Below are 17569 nucleotides of genomic sequence, written 5' to 3' on the forward strand. Positions count from 1 at the left end.
AAATTTCGTTCTTCTACGTTAAACCGTTCGTTGGCAGTAACAGTTTTAATTTTTAGCTCTCACTCTGTTTTCTCCTATATGGATACATGTCTTTGGAACACTAAATCAAACACGGTTTGTGCTAGCTCTTTGAAACTTGACACAATAAAGTAGTTTCAAGTTTCATCTCTATGGTTTGGTTAATATTGATGTAGCCCTAAGCAGAGACTGGCGCAAATACTTTCAGGGAAAGGGGTTGCCAAGCTTCCAAAAACCTACGAGATTCCTGAAATCTCACCACACATTTTTTCACCCAATCTTGATGACACTTTCAGATAATGATCAGTACCCCAATCCCACTTAGCTCACCAAATTTCGTTCTTCTAGGTTAAACCGTTCGTGGGCAGTAACTGTTTTAATTTTTAGGTTTCACTCTGTTTTCTCCTTTAGGGATACATGTAGTTGGAACGCTAAATGAAACACGGTTTGTGCTAGCTCTTTGAAACTTGACACAATAAAGTAGTTCCAAGTTCTTTCTCTATGGTTTGTTTCCTATTGATGTAGCCCTAAGCAGAGACTGGCACAAATCAATTTCATGGAAATGGGTTGCCAAGCTTCCAAAAAATACGAGTTTCCTGAAATCTCAGCACATATTTTTTCACCCAATCTTGATGACACTTTCAGGTACTGTTCAGTACCCCAATCTCACTTGGTTCACAAAATTTACTTATTCTAGGTTAACCGTTCTTTTGCAGTAACAGTTTTAATTTTTAGCTTTCACTCTCTTTTCTCCTATATGGATACATGTAGTTGGAACACTAAATCAAGCACGGTTTTTGCTAGCTCTTTCAAACTTGACCAAATAAAGTAGTTAGAAGTTCTATTTCTATAGTTTCTTTCCTACTGATGTTGCCCTATGCAGAGACTGGTGCAAATCACTTTCATGGAAAGGGGTTAACAGGCTTCAAAAAACTACGAGTTTCCTGAAATCTCAGCACATATTTTTTCAACCAATCTTGATGACACTTTCAGGTAATGATCAGTACCCCAATCCCACTTGGCTCACCAAATTTCGTTCTTCTAGTTTAAACCGTTCGTTTCCAGTAACAGTTTAAATTTTAGGTTTCACTCTGTTTTCTCCTGTATTGATACATGTAATTGGAACTCTAAATCAAACACGGTTTGAGCTAGCACTTTGAAACTTGACACAATAAATTAGTTCCATGTTTTATCTCTATGTTTTTTTCCTATTTATGTTGCCCTAAGCAGAGACTGGCGCAAATCACTTTCATGGAAAGGGGTTGCCAAGCTTCCAAAAAACTACGAGTTTCCTGAAATCTCAGCACATATTTTTTCACCCAAACTTGATGACACTTTTAGGTAATGGTCAGTTCCCCAATCCCACTTGGCTCACCAAATTAGTTCTTCTAGGTTAAACCGTTCGTTGGCAGTAACAGTTTTAATTTTTAGGTTTCAATCTGTTTTCTCCTATATGGATACATGTAGTTGGAACTCTAAATCAAATATGGTTTATCTAGCTCTTTGAACTTGACATAATAAAGTGCTCCAAGTTCTCTCTCTATCATTCGTTTCCTATTGATGTAGCCCTAGGCAGAGACTGGCGCAAATCACTTTCATGGAAAGGGGTTGCCAAGCTTCCAAAAAACTATGAGTTTCCTGAAATCTCAGCACATATTTTTACACCCAATCTTGATGACACTTTCAGGTAATGATCAGTACCCCAATCCCACTTGGCTCACCAAATTTCGTTCTTCTAGGTAAAACCGTTGGTTGGCAATAACAGTTTAAATTTTTAGGTTTCACTCTGTTTTCTCCTATAGGGATACATGTTGTTGGAACTCTAAATCAAACACGGTTTGTGCTAACTCTTTGAAACTTGACACAATAAAGTAGTTCCAAGTCCTATATCTATGTTTTTTTTCCTATTGATGTAGCCTAACCAGAGACTGGCGCAAATCACTTTCATGGAAAGGGGTTGCCAAGCTTCCAAAAACTACAAGTTTCCTGAAATCTCAGCACATATTTTTTCACCCAATCTTGATGACACTTTCAGATAATGAAAAGTACCCCAATCCCACTTGGCTCACCAAAATTTCTTCTTCTAGGTTAAACCTTTCGTTGGCAGTAACAGTTTTAATTTTTAGGTTTCACTCTGTTTTCTCCTATTCGGATACATGTAGTTGGAACTCTAAATCAAACACGGTTTGTGCTAGCTCTATGAAACTTGACACAATAAAGTAGTTCCAAGTTCTATCTCTATGGTTTGTTATCTAATGATGTAGCCCTAAGCAGAGACTGGCACAAATCACTTTCATGGAAAGGGGTTGCCAAGCTTCCAAAAAACTACGAGTTTCCTGAAATCTCAGCACACATTTTTTTACCCAATCTTGATGACACTTTCAGGTAATGATCAGTACCCAATTCCACTTGTCTCACCAAATTTCGTTCTTCTAGGTGTAACCGTTCGTTTGCAGTAACAGTTTAAATTTTTAGCTTTCACTCTGTTTTCTTCTATATGGATACATGTAGTTGGAACTCTAAATCAAACACGGTTTGTGCTAGCTCTTTGAATCTTGACACAATAAAGTAGTTCCAAGTCCTGTATCTATGGTGTGTTTCCTATTGATGTAGCCCTAAGCAGAGACTTGCGCAAATGACTTTCATGGAAAGGGGTTGCCAAGATTCCAAAAACTACGATTTCCTGAAATCTCAGCACACATTTTTTCACCCAATCTTGATGACACTTTCAGGTAATGATCAGTACCCCAATCCCACATGGCTCACCAAATTTCGTTCTTCTAATTTAAACCGTTCGTTGGCAGTAACAGTTTAAATTTTTAGGTTACACTCTGTTTTCTCCTATAGGGATATATGTATTTGGAACTCTAAATCAAACACGGTTTGTGCTAGCTCTTTGAAACTTGACACAATAAAGTAGTTCCAAGTTCTGTCTTTATGGCTTGTTTCCTATTGATGTAGCCCGAAGCATAGACTGTTGCAAATGACTTTAATGGAAAGGGGTTGCCAAGGTTCCAAAAACTACGAGTTTCCTAAAATCTCAGCACACATTTTTTTACCCAATCTTGATGACACTTTCAGGTAATGATCAGTACCCAATTCCACTTGTCTCACCAAATTTTGTTCTTCTAGGTTTAACCGTTCGTTTGCAGTAACAGTTTAAATTTTTAGCTTTCACTCTGTTTTCTTCTATATGGATACATGTAGTTGGAACTCTAAATCAAACACGGTTTGTGCTAGCTCTTTGAAACTTGACACAATAAAGTAGTTCCAAGATCTATCTCTATGGTTTGTTTCCTAATGATGTAGCCCTAAGCAGAGACTGGCGCAAATCTCTTTCATGGAAAGTGGTTGCCAAGCTTCCAAAAACTACGAGTTTTTTAAAATCTCAGCACACATTTTTTCACCAAATCTTAATAACACTTTCAGGTAATGATCAGTACAGCAATTCCACTTGGCTCACCAAATTTCGTTCTTCTAGGTTAAAACGTTCGTTTGCAGTAACAGTTTAAATTTTTAGCTTTCACTCTGTTTTCTTCTATATGGATACATGTAGATGGAACTGTAAATCAAACACGGTTTGTGCCAGCTCTTTGAAACTTGACACAATAAAGTAGTTCCAAGTTCTATCTCTATGGTTTGTTTCCTAATGATGTAGCCCTAAGCAGAGACTGGCGCAAATCACTTTCATGGAAAGTGGTTGTCAAGCTTCCAAAAAACTACGAGTTTCCTGAAATCTTAGCAAACATTTTTTCACCCAATCTTGATGACACTTCCAGGTAATGATCAGTACCCCAATCCCACTTGGCTCACCAAATTTCCTTCTTCTAGGTTAAACCGTTCGTTGGAAGTAACAGTTTTAATTTTTCGGTTTCACTCTGTTTTCTCCTATATGGATACATGTTGTTGGAACTCTAAATCAAACACGGTTTGTGCTAGCACTTTGAAACTTGACACAATAATATAGTTCCAAGTTCTATCTCTATGATTTGTTTCCTATTGATGTAGCCCTAAGCAGAGACTGGCGCAAATCACTTTCATGGAAAGGGGTTGCCAACTTTCCAAAAAACTACGAGTTTCTTGAAATCTCAGCACATTTTTTTTCACCCAATCTTGATGACACTTTCAGGTAATGATCAGTACCGCAATTCCACTTGGCTCACCAAATTTCCTTCTTCTAGTTTAAACCGTTTGTTTGCAGTAACAGTTTTAATTTTTAGCTTTCAATCTGTTTTCTCTTATATGGATACATGTAGTTGGAAATCTAAATCAAACACGGTTTGTGCTAGCTCTTTGAAACTTGATACAATAAAGTAGTTCCAAGATCTATATCTATGGTTTGTTTCTTATTGATGTAGCCCTAAGCACAGACTGGCTCAAATCAATTTCATGGAAAGGGGTTGCCAAGCTTCCAAAAAACTACGAGTTTCCTGAAATCTCAGCACACATTTTTTTACCCAATCTTGATGACAATTTCAGGTAATGATCAGTACCCCAATCCCACTTGGCTCACCAAATTACCTTCTTCTAGGTTAAACCGTTCGTTTGCAGTAACAGTTTTAATTTTTAGCTTTCAATCTGTTTTCTTTTATATGGATACATGTAGTTGGAACTCTAAATCAAACACGGTTTGTGCTAGCTCTTTGAAAGTTGACACAATAAAGTAGTTCCAAGTCCTGTATCTATGGTGTTTTTCCTATTGATGTAGCCATAATCAGAGACTGGCTAAAATGACTTTCATGGAAAGGGGTTGCCAAGATTCCAAAAACTGCGATTTCCTGAAATCTCAGCACACATTTTTTCAACCAATCTTGATGACACTTTCAGGTAATGATCAGTACCCCAATCCCACTTGGCTCACCAAATTTCATTCTTCTAGGTTAAACCGTTGGATGGCAGTAACAATTTTAATTTTTAGGTTTCAGTCTGTTTTCTCCTATACGGATACATGTAGTTGGAACTCTAAATCAAACACGGTTTGTACTAGCTCTTTGAAACTTGACACAATAAATTAGTTCCAAGTTCTATCTCTATGGTTTGTTTCCTAATGATGTAGCCCTAAGCAGTCACTGGCGCAAATCACTTTCATGGAAAGGGGTTGCCAAGGTTCCAAAAAACTACGAGTTTCTTGAAATCTCAGCACATTTTTTTTCACCCAATCTTGATGACACTCGCAGGTAATGATCAGTACCGCAATCCCACTTGGCTCACCAAATTTCCTTCTTCTAGGTTAAACCGTTTGTTTGCAGTAACAGTTTTAATTTTTAGCTTTCAATCTGTTTTCTCTTATATGGATACATGTACTTGGAACTCTAAATCAAACACGGTTTGTGCTAGCTGTTTGAAACTTGATACAATAAAGTAGTTCCAAGTTCTATATCTATGGTTTGTTTCTTATTGATGTAGCCCTAAGCAGAGACTGGCTCAAATCAATTTCATGGAAAGGGGTTGCCAAGCTTCCAAAAAACTACGAGTTTCCTGAAATCTCAGCACACATTTTTTTACCCAATCTTGATGACAATTTCAGGTAATGATCAGTACCCCAATCCCACTTGGCTCACCAAATTTCCTTCTTCTAGGTTAAACCGTTCGTTTGCAGTAACAGTTTTAATTTTTAGCTTTCAATCTGTTTTCTTTTATATGGATACATGTAGTTGGAACTCTAAATCAAACACGGTTTGTGCTAGCTCTTTGAAAGTTGACACAATAAAGTAGTTCCAAGTCCTGTATCTATGGTGTTTTTCCTATTGATGTAGCCATAATCAGAGACTGGCTCAAATGACTTTCATGGAAAGGGGTTGCCAAGATTCCAAAATCTGCGATTTCCTGAAATCTCAGCCCACATTTTTTCAACCAATCTTGAATACACTTTCAGGTAATGATCAGTACCCCAATCCCACTTGACTCACCAAATTTCGTTCTTCTAGGTTAAACCGTTGGATGGCAGTAACAGTTTTAATTTTTCGGTTTCACTCTGTTTTCTCCTATACGGATACATGTAGTTGGAACTCTAAATCAAACACGGTTTGTGCTAGCTCTTTGAAACTTGACACAATAAATTAGTTCCAAGTTCTATCTCTATGGTTTGTTTCCTAATGATGTTGCCCTAAGCAGTGACTGGCGCAAATCACTTTCATGGAAAGGGGTTGCCAAGGTTCCAAAAAACTACGAGTTTCTTGAAATCTCAGCACATTTTTTTTCACCCAATCTTGATGACACTTTCAGGTAATGATCAGTACCGCAATCCCACTTGGCTCACCAAAATTCCTTCTTCTAGGTTAAACCTTTCGTTGGCAGTAACAGTTTTAATTTTTAGGTTTCACTGTGTTTTCTCCTATTTGGATACATGTAGTTGGAACTCTAAATCAAACACGGTTTGTGCTAGCTCTATGAAACTTGACACAATAAAGTAGTTCCAAGTTCTATCTCTATGGTTTGTTATCTAATGATGTAGCCCTAAGCAGAGACTGGCGCAAATCACTTTCATGGAAAGGGGTTGCCAAGCTTCCAAAAACTACATGTTTTCTGAAATATCAGCACACAATTTTTAACCCAATCTTGATGACACTTCCAGGTAATGATCAGTACCCCAATCCCACTTGGCTCACCAAATTTCTTTCTTCTAGGTTAAACCGTTCGCTGGCAGTAACTGTTTTAATTTTTAGGTTTCACTCTGTTTTCTCCTATAGGGATACATGTAGTTGGAACTCTAAATCAAACACGGTTTGTGCTAGCTCTTGGAAACTTGACACAATAATACAGTTCAAAGTTCTATCTCTATGATTTGTTTCCTATTGATGTAGCCCTAAGCAGAGACTGGCGCAAATCACTTTCATGGAAAGGGGTTGCCAAGGTTCCAAAAAACTACGAGTTTCTTGAAATCTCAGCACATTTTTTTTCACCCAATCTTGATGACACTTTCAGGTAATGATCAGTACCGCAATCCCACTTGGCTCACCAAATTTCCTTCTTTTAGGTTAATCCGTTTGTTTGCAGTAACAGTTTTAATTTTTAGCTTTCAATCTGTTTTCTCTTATATGGATACAAGTAGTTGGAACTCTAAATCAAACACGGTTTGTGCTAGCTCTTTGAAACTTGATACAATAAAGTAGTTCCAAATTCTATATCTATGGTTTGTTTCTTATTGATGTAGCCCTAAGCAGAGACTGGCTCAAATCAATTTCATGGAAAGGGGTTGCCAAACTTCCAAAAAACTACTAGTTTCCTGAAATCTCAGCACACATTTTTTTACCGAATCTCGATGACAATTTCAGGTAATGATCAGTACACCAATCCCACTTGGCTCACCAAATTTCCTTCTTCTAGGTTAAACCGTTCGTTTGCAGTAACAGTTTTAATTTTTAGCTTTCAATCTGTTTTCTTTTATATGGATACAAGTAGTTGGAAGTCTAAATCAAACACGGTTTGTGCTAGCTCTTTGAAACTTTACACAATAAAGTAGATCCAAGTCCTGTATCTATGGTGTTTTTCCTATTGATGTAGCCATAATCAGAGACTGGCTCAAATGACTTTCATGGAAAGGGGTTGCCAATATTCCAAAAACTGCGATTTCCTGAAATCTCAGCACACATTTTTTCAACCAATCTTCATGACACTTTCAGGTAATGATCAGTACCCCAATCCCACTTGGCTCACCAAATTTCCTTCTTCTAGGTTAAACCGTTCGTTGGAAGTAACAGTTTTAATTTTTCGGTTTCACTCTGTTTTCTCCTATATGGATACATGTTGTTGGAACTCTAAATCAAACACGGTTTGTGCTAGCTCTTTGAAACTTGACACAATAATATAGTTCCAAGTTCTATCTCTATAATTTGTTTCCTATTGATGTAGCCGTAAGCAGAGACTGGCGCAAATCACTTTCATGGAAAGGGGTTGCCAAGCTTCCAAAAAACTACGAGTTTCCTGAAATCTCAGCACATATTTTTTCACCCAATCTTGATGACACTTTCAGATAATGAAAAGTACCCCAATCCCACTTGGCTCACCAAAATTTCTTCTTCTAGGATAAACCTTTCGTTGGCAGTAACAGTTTTAATTTTTAGGTTTCACTCTGTTTTCTCCTATTCGGATACATGTAGTTGGAACTCTAAATCAAACACGGTTTGTGCTAGCTCTATGAAACTTGACACAATAAAGTAGTTCCAAGTTCTATCTCTATGGTTTGTTATCTAATGATGTAGCCCTAAGCAGAGACTGGCACAAATCACTTTCATGGAAAGGGGTTGCCAAGCTTCCAAAAAACTACGAGTTTCCTGAAATCTCAGCACACATTTTTTTACCCAATCTTGATGACACTTTCAGGTAATGATCAGTACCCAATTCCACTTGTCTCACCAAATTTCGTTCTTCTAGGTGTAACCGTTCGTTTGCAGTAACAGTTTAAATTTTTAGCTTTCACTCTGTTTTCTTCTATATGGATACATGTAGTTGGAACTCTAAATCAAACACGGTTTGTGCTAGCTCTTTGAATCTTGACACAATAAAGTAGTTCCAAGTCCTGTATCTATGGTGTGTTTCCTATTGATGTAGCCCTAAGCAGAGACTTGCGCAAATGACTTTCATGGAAAGGGGTTGCCAAGATTCCAAAAACTACGATTTCCTGAAATCTCAGCACACATTTTTTCACCCAATCTTGATGACACTTTCAGGTAATGATCAGTACCCCAATCCCACATGGCTCACCAAATTTCGTTCTTCTAATTTAAACCGTTCGTTGGCAGTAACAGTTTAAATTTTTAGGTTACACTCTGTTTTCTCCTATAGGGATATATGTATTTGGAACTCTAAATCAAACACGGTTTGTGCTAGCTCTTTGAAACTTGACACAATAAAGTAGTTCCAAGTTCTGTCTTTATGGCTTGTTTCCTATTGATGTAGCCCGAAGCATAGACTGTTGCAAATGACTTTAATGGAAAGGGGTTGCCAAGGTTCCAAAAACTACGAGTTTCCTAAAATCTCAGCACACATTTTTTTACCCAATCTTGATGACACTTTCAGGTAATGATCAGTACCCAATTCCACTTGTCTCACCAAATTTTGTTCTTCTAGGTTTAACCGTTCGTTTGCAGTAACAGTTTAAATTTTTAGCTTTCACTCTGTTTTCTTCTATATGGATACATGTAGTTGGAACTCTAAATCAAACACGGTTTGTGCTAGCTCTTTGAAACTTGACACAATAAAGTAGTTCCAAGATCTATCTCTATGGTTTGTTTCCTAATGATGTAGCCCTAAGCAGAGACTGGCGCAAATCTCTTTCATGGAAAGTGGTTGCCAAGCTTCCAAAAACTACGAGTTTTTTAAAATCTCAGCACACATTTTTTCACCCAATCTTAATAACACTTTCAGGTAATGATCAGTACAGCAATTCCACTTGGCTCACCAAATTTCGTTCTTCTAGGTTAAAACGTTCGTTTGCAGTAACAGTTTAAATTTTTAGCTTTCACTCTGTTTTCTTCTATATGGATACATGTAGATGGAACTGTAAATCAAACACGGTTTGTGCCAGCTCTTTGAAACTTGACACAATAAAGTAGTTCCAAGTTCTATCTCTATGGTTTGTTTCCTAATGATGTAGCCCTAAGCAGAGACTGGCGCAAATCACTTTCATGGAAAGTGGTTGTCAAGCTTCCAAAAAACTACGAGTTTCCTGAAATCTTAGCAAACATTTTTTCACCCAATCTTGATGACACTTCCAGGTAATGATCAGTACCCCAATCCCACTTGGCTCACCAAATTTCCTTCTTCTAGGTTAAACCGTTCGTTGGAAGTAACAGTTTTAATTTTTCGGTTTCACTCTGTTTTCTCCTATATGGATACATGTTGTTGGAACTCTAAATCAAACACGGTTTGTGCTAGCTCTTTGAAACTTGACACAATAATATAGTTCCAAGTTCTATCTCTATGATTTGTTTCCTATTGATGTAGCCCTAAGCAGAGACTGGCGCAAATCACTTTCATGGAAAGGGGTTGCCAACTTTCCAAAAAACTACGAGTTTCTTGAAATCTCAGCACATTTTTTTTCACCCAATCTTGATGACACTTTCAGGTAATGATCAGTACCGCAATCCCACTTGGCTCACCAAATTTCCTTCTTCTAGTTTAAACCGTTTGTTTGCAGTAACAGTTTTAATTTTTAGCTTTCAATCTGTTTTCTCTTATATGGATACATGTAGTTGGAAATCTAAATCAAACACGGTTTGTGCTAGCTCTTTGAAACTTGATACAATAAAGTAGTTCCAAGATCTATATCTATGGTTTGTTTCTTATTGATGTAGCCCTAAGCACAGACTGGCTCAAATCAATTTCATGGAAAGGGGTTGCCAAGCTTCCAAAAAACTACGAGTTTCCTGAAATCTCAGCACACATTTTTTTACCCAATCTTGATGACAATTTCAGGTAATGATCAGTACCCCAATCCCACTTGGCTCACCAAATTACCTTCTTCTAGGTTAAACCGTTCGTTTGCAGTAACAGTTTTAATTTTTAGCTTTCAATCTGTTTTCTTTTATATGGATACATGTAGTTGGAACTCTAAATCAAACACGGTTTGTGCTAGCTCTTTGAAAGTTGACACAATAAAGTAGTTCCAAGTCCTGTATCTATGGTGTTTTTCCTATTGATGTAGCCATAATCAGAGACTGGCTAAAATGACTTTCATGGAAAGGGGTTGCCAAGATTCCAAAAACTGCGATTTCCTGAAATCTCAGCACACATTTTTTCAACCAATCTTGATGACACTTTCAGGTAATGATCAGTACCCCAATCCCACTTGGCTCACCAAATTTCATTCTTCTAGGTTAAACCGTTGGATGGCAGTAACAATTTTAATTTTTAGGTTTCAGTCTGTTTTCTCCTATACGGATACATGTAGTTGGAACTCTAAATCAAACACGGTTTGTACTAGCTCTTTGAAACTTGACACAATAAATTAGTTCCAAGTTCTATCTCTATGGTTTGTTTCCTAATGATGTAGCCCTAAGCAGTCACTGGCGCAAATCACTTTCATGGAAAGGGGTTGCCAAGGTTCCAAAAAACTACGAGTTTCTTGAAATCTCAGCACATTTTTTTTCACCCAATCTTGATGACACTCGCAGGTAATGATCAGTACCGCAATCCCACTTGGCTCACCAAATTTCCTTCTTCTAGGTTAAACCGTTTGTTTGCAGTAACAGTTTTAATTTTTAGCTTTCAATCTGTTTTCTCTTATATGGATACATGTACTTGGAACTCTAAATCAAACACGGTTTGTGCTAGCTCTTTGAAACTTGATACAATAAAGTAGTTCCAAGTTCTATATCTATGGTTTGTTTCTTATTGATGTAGCCCTAAGCAGAGACTGGCTCAAATCAATTTCATGGAAAGGGGTTGCCAAGCTTCCAAAAAACTACGAGTTTCCTGAAATCTCAGCACACATTTTTTTACCCAATCTTGATGACAATTTCAGGTAATGATCAGTACCCCAATCCCACTTGGCTCACCAAATTTCCTTCTTCTAGGTTAAACCGTTCGTTTGCAGTAACAGTTTTAATTTTTAGCTTTCAATCTGTTTTCTTTTATATGGATACATGTAGTTGGAACTCTAAATCAAACACGGTTTGTGCTAGCTCTTTGAAAGTTGACACAATAAAGTAGTTCCAAGTCCTGTATCTATGGTGTTTTTCCTATTGATGTAGCCATAATCAGAGACTGGCTCAAATGACTTTCATGGAAAGGGGTTGCCAAGATTCCAAAATCTGCGATTTCCTGAAATCTCAGACCACATTTTTTCAACCAATCTTGATGACACTTTCAGGTAATGATCAGTACCCCAATCCCACTTGACTCACCAAATTTCGTTCTTCTAGGTTAAACCGTTGGATGGCAGTAACAGTTTTAATTTTTCGGTTTCACTCTGTTTTCTCCTATACGGATACATGTAGTTGGAACTCTAAATCAAACACGGTTTGTGCTAGCTCTTTGAAACTTGACACAATAAATTAGTTCCAAGTTCTATCTCTATGGTTTGTTTCCTAATGATGTTGCCCTAAGCAGTGACTGGCGCAAATCACTTTCATGGAAAGGGGTTGCCAAGGTTCCAAAAAACTACGAGTTTCTTGAAATCTCAGCACATTTTTTTTCACCCAATCTTGATGACACTTTCAGGTAATGATCAGTACCGCAATCCCACTTGGCTCACCAAAATTCCTTCTTCTAGGTTAAACCTTTCGTTGGCAGTAACAGTTTTAATTTTTAGGTTTCACTGTGTTTTCTCCTATTTGGATACATGTAGTTGGAACTCTAAATCAAACACGGTTTGTGCTAGCTCTATGAAACTTGACACAATAAAGTAGTTCCAAGTTCTATCTCTATGGTTTGTTATCTAATGATGTAGCCCTAAGCAGAGACTGGCGCAAACCACTTTCATGGAAAGGGGTTGCCAAGCTTCCAAAAAACTACGAGTTTCCTGAAATCTCAGCACACATTTTTTTTCACCCAATCTTGATGACACTTTCAGATAATGATCAGTACCCTATCCCACTTGTCTCACCAAATTTCGTTCTTCTAGGTTAAACCGTTGGATGGCAGTAAGAGTTTTAATTTTTAGGTTTCACTCTGTTTTCTCCTATACGGATACATGTAGTTGGAACTCTAAATCAAACACGGTTTGTACTAGCTCTTTGAAACTTGACACAATAAAGTAGTTCCAAGTTCTATCTCTATGGTTTGTTTCCTAATGATGTAGCCCTAAGCAGTGACTGGCGCAAATCACTTTCATGGAAAGGGGTTGCCAAGCTTCCAAAAAACTACGAGTTTCCTGAAATCTCAGCACACATTTTTTTTACCCAATCTTGATGACACTTTCAGGTAATGATCAGTACCCCAATCCCACTTGGGTCACCAAATTTCCTTCTTCTAGGTTAAACCGTTCGTTTGCAGTAACAGTTTTAATTTTTAGCTTTCAATCTGTTTTCTCCTATATGGATACATGTAGTTGGAACTCTAAATCAAACACGGTTTGTGGTAGCTCTTTGAAACTTGACACAATAAAGTAGTTCCAAGTTCTATCTCTATGGTTTTTTTCCTATTGATGTAGCCCTAAGCAGAGACTGGCGCAAATCACTTTCATGGAAAGGGGTTGCCAAGCTTCCAAAAAACTATGATTTTCCTGAAATGTCAGCACACATTTTTTCACCCAATCTTGATGACACTTTCAGGTAATGATCAGTACCCCAATCCCACTTGGCTCACCAAATTTCCATCTTCTAGGTTAAACCGTACATTGACAGTAAGTGTTTTAATTTTTAGGTTTCACTCTCTTTTCTCCTATAGGGATAGATGTAGTTGGAACTCTAAATCAAACACGGTTTGTGCTAGCTCTTTGAAACTTGACACAAAAAAGTAGTTCCAAGTTCTATCTCTATAATTTTTTTCCTATTGATGTAGCCCTAAGCAGAGACTGGCACAAATCACTTTCATGGAAAGGGGTTGCCAAACTTCCAAAAAACTATGATTTTCCTGAAATCTCAGCACACATTTTTTCACCCAATCTGGATAACACTTTCAGGTAATGTACCCCAATCCCTCTTGGCTCACCAAATTTCGTTCTTCTAGGTTAAACCGTTCGTTGGCAGTAAGTGTTTTAATTTAGGTTTCACTCTCTTTTCTCTTATAGGGATACATGTAGTGGAACTCTAAATCAAACACGGTTTGTGCTAGCTCTTTGAAACTTGATACAATAAAGTAGTTCCAAGTTCTATATCTATGGTTTGTTTCCTATTGCTGTAGCCCTAAGCAGAGACTGGCGCAAATCACTTTCATGGAAAGGGGTTGCCAAGCATCCAAAAAACTACGAGTTTCTTGAAATCTCAGCACATTTTTTTTTCACCCAATTTTGATGACACTTTCAGGTAATGATCAGTACCCCAATCCCACTTGGCTCACCAAATTTCCTTCTTCTAGGTTAAACCATTCGTTGGAAGGAACAGTTTTAATTTTTAGGTTTCACTCTGTTTTCTCCTATATTGATAGATGTTGTTGGAACTCTAAATCAAACACGGTTTGTGGTAGCTCTTTGAAACTTGACACAATAAAGTAGTTACAAGTTCTATCTCTATGGTTTGTTTCCTATTGATGTAGCCCTAAGCAGAGACTGGCGCAAATCACTTTCATGGAAAGGGGTTGCCCAGCTTCCAAAAAAATTCGAGTTTCCTGAAATCTCAGCACACATTTTTTCACCCAATCTGGATAACACTTTCAGGTAATGTACCCCAATCCCTCTTGGCTCACCAAATTTCGTTCTTCTAGGTTAAACCGTTCGTTGGCAGTAACAGTTTTAATTTTTATGTCTAACTCTCTTTTCTCCTATATGTATACATGTATTTGGAACTCTAAATCAAACACGGTTTGTGCGAGCTCTTTGAGAATTGACACAATAAAGTAGTTCCAAGTCCTGTATCTATGGTGTGTTTCCTATTGATGTAGCCATAAGCAGAGACTGGCGCAAATGACTTTCATGGAAATGGGTTGCCAAGCTTCCAAAAAACTACGAGTTTCCTGAAATCTCAGCACTAATTTTTTCACCCAATCTTGATGACACTTTCAGATAATGATCAGTACCCCCATCAAATTTCGCTCACCAAATTTCGTCCTTGTAGGTTAAACCATTCGTTGACAGTAACAGTTTAATTTTTAGGTTACACTCTCTTTTCTCCTATAGGGATACATGTAGTTGGAACTCTAAATCAAACACGGTTTGTGCTAGATCTTTGAAACTTGACACAATAAAGTAGTTCCCAGTTCTGTCTCTATGGTTTGTTTCTTATTGATGTAGCCCTAAGCAGAGACTGGCGCAAATCACTTTCATGGAAAGGGGTTGCCAAGCTTCCAAAAACTACAAGTTTCCTAAAATCTAAGCACACATTTTTTCACCAATCGTGATGACACTTTCAGGTAATAATCAGTACCCCAATCCCACTTGGCTCACCAAATTTCGTTCTTCTAGGTTAAACCGTTCGTTTGCAGTAACAGATTTAATTTTTAGCTTTCACTCTGTTTTCTCCTATATGGATACATGTAGTTGGAACTCTAAATCAAACACGGTTTGTGCTAGCTCTTTGAAACTTGACAAAATAAAGTAGTTCCAAGTTCTATCTATATTATTTGTTTCCTATTGATGTAGCCCTAATCAGAGACTGGCACAAATCACTTTCATGGAAAGGGGTTGCCAACTTCCAAAAAACTACGAGTTTCCTGAAGTTTCAGCACACATTTTTTCACCCAATCTTGATGACACTTTCAGGTAATGATCAGTACCCCAATCCCCCTGGGCTAACCAAATTTCCTTCTTCTAGGTTAAACCGTTCGTTTGCAGGAACTGTTTTAATTTTTAGGTTTCACTCTCTTTTCTCCTATAGGGATACATGTAGTTGGAACTCTAAATCAAACACAGATTGTGCTAGCTCTTTGAAACTTGACACAATAAAGTAGTTCCAAGTTCTATCTCTATGTTTTTTTTTTCTTATTGATGTAGCCCTAAGCAGAGACTGGCGCAAATCACTTTCATTGAAAGGGGTTGCCAAGCTTCCAAAAAACTACGAGTTTATTGAAATCTCAGCAAATATTTTTTCACCCAATCTTGATGACACTTTCAGGTAATGATCAGTAACCCAATCCCACTTGGCTGACCAAATTTCGTTCTTCTAAGTTAAACCGTTGGTTGGCAGTAACAGTTTAAATTTTTAGGTTTCACTCTGTTTTCTCCTATAAGGATACATGTAGTTGGAACTCTAAATCAAACACGGTTTGTGCTAGCTCTTTGAAACTTGACACAATAAAGTAGTTCCTAGTCCTGTATCTATGGTGTGTTGCCTATCGACGTAGCCGTAAGCAGAGACTGGCGCAAATGACTTTCATGGAAAGGGGTTGCCAAGCTTCCTAAAACTAATAGTTTCCTGAAATCTCAGCACACATTTTTTCAACCAATCTTGATGACACTTTCAGGTAATGAAAGTACCCCAATCCCACTTGGCTCACCAAATTTCGTTCTTCTAGGTTAAACCGTTCGTTTGCAGTAACAGTTTTAATTTTTAGATTTCACTCTGTTTTCTCCTATATGGATACATGTAGTTGGAACTCTAAATCAAACACGGTTTGTGCTAGCTCTTTGAAACTTGACACAATAAAGTAGTTCCAAGTTCTATCTCTAAGGTTTGTTTCCTATTGCTGTAGGCCTAAGCAGAGACTGGCGCAAATCACTTTCATGGAAAGCTGTTGCCAAGCTTCCAAAAACTACGAGTCCTGAAATCTCAGCAAACATTTTTTCACCCAATCTTGATGACACATTCAGGTAATGATCAGTAACCCAATCCCACATGGCTCACCAAATTTCGTTCTTCTAATTTAAACCGTTCGTTGGCAGTAACAGTTTAAATTTTTAGGTTACACTCTGTTTTCTCCTATAGGGATACATGTATTTGGAACTCTAAATCAAACACGGTTTGTGCTAGCTCTTTGAAACTTGACACAATAAAGTAGTTCCAAGTCCTGTATCTATGGTGTGTTGCCTATTGACGTAGCCTTAAGCAGAGACTGGCGCAAATGACTTTCATGGAAAGGGGTTGCCAAACTTCCAAAAACTACGAGTTTCCTGAAATCTCAGCACACATTTTTTCACCCAATCTTGATGACACTTTCAGGTAATGATTAGTACCCCAATCCCACTTGGCTCACCAAATTTCATTCTTCTAGGTTAAACCGTTCGTTGGCAGTAACAGTTTAAATTTTAGCTTTCACTCTGTTTTCTCCTATAGGGATACATGTATTTGGAACTCTAAATCAAACACGGTTTGTGCTAGCTCTTTGAAACTTGACACAATAAAGTAGTTCCAAGTCCTGTATCTATGGTGTGTTGCCTATTGACGTAGCCTTAAGCAGAGACTGGCGCAAATGACTTTCATGGAAAGGGGTTGCCAAACTTCCAAAAACTACGAGTTTCCTGAAATCTCAGCACACATTTTTTCACCCAATCTTGATGACACTTTCAGGTAATGATTAGTACCCCAATCCCACTTGGCTCACCAAATTTCATTCTTCTAGGTTAAACCGTTCGTTGGCAGTAACAGTTTAAATTTTTAGCTTTCACTCTGTTTTCTTCTATATGGATACATGTATTTGGAACTCTAAATCAAACACGGTTTGTGCTAGCTCTTTGAAACTTGACACAATAAGGTAGTTCCAAGTTCTATCTCTATGGTTTGTTTCCTATTGATGTAGCCCTAAGCAGAGACTGGCGCAAATCACTTTCATGGAAAGGGGTTGCCAAGCTTCCAAGAAACTATGAGTTTCCTGATCTCAGCACACATTTTTTCACCCAATCTTGAAGACACTTTCAGGTAATGATCAGTACCCCAATCCCACTTGGCACACCAAATTTCCTTATTCTAGGTTAAACTGTTCGTTGGCAGTAACTGTTGTAATTTTTAGGTTTCACTCTCTTTTCTCCTATACGGATACATGTAGTTGGAACTCTAAATCAAACACGGTTTGTGCTAGC

The sequence above is a fragment of the Spermophilus citellus genome, assembly GCF_964194105.1.
Source record: "Spermophilus citellus genome assembly, chromosome: 10".
In the NCBI taxonomy this organism is placed as follows: domain Eukaryota; kingdom Metazoa; phylum Chordata; class Mammalia; order Rodentia; family Sciuridae; genus Spermophilus; species Spermophilus citellus.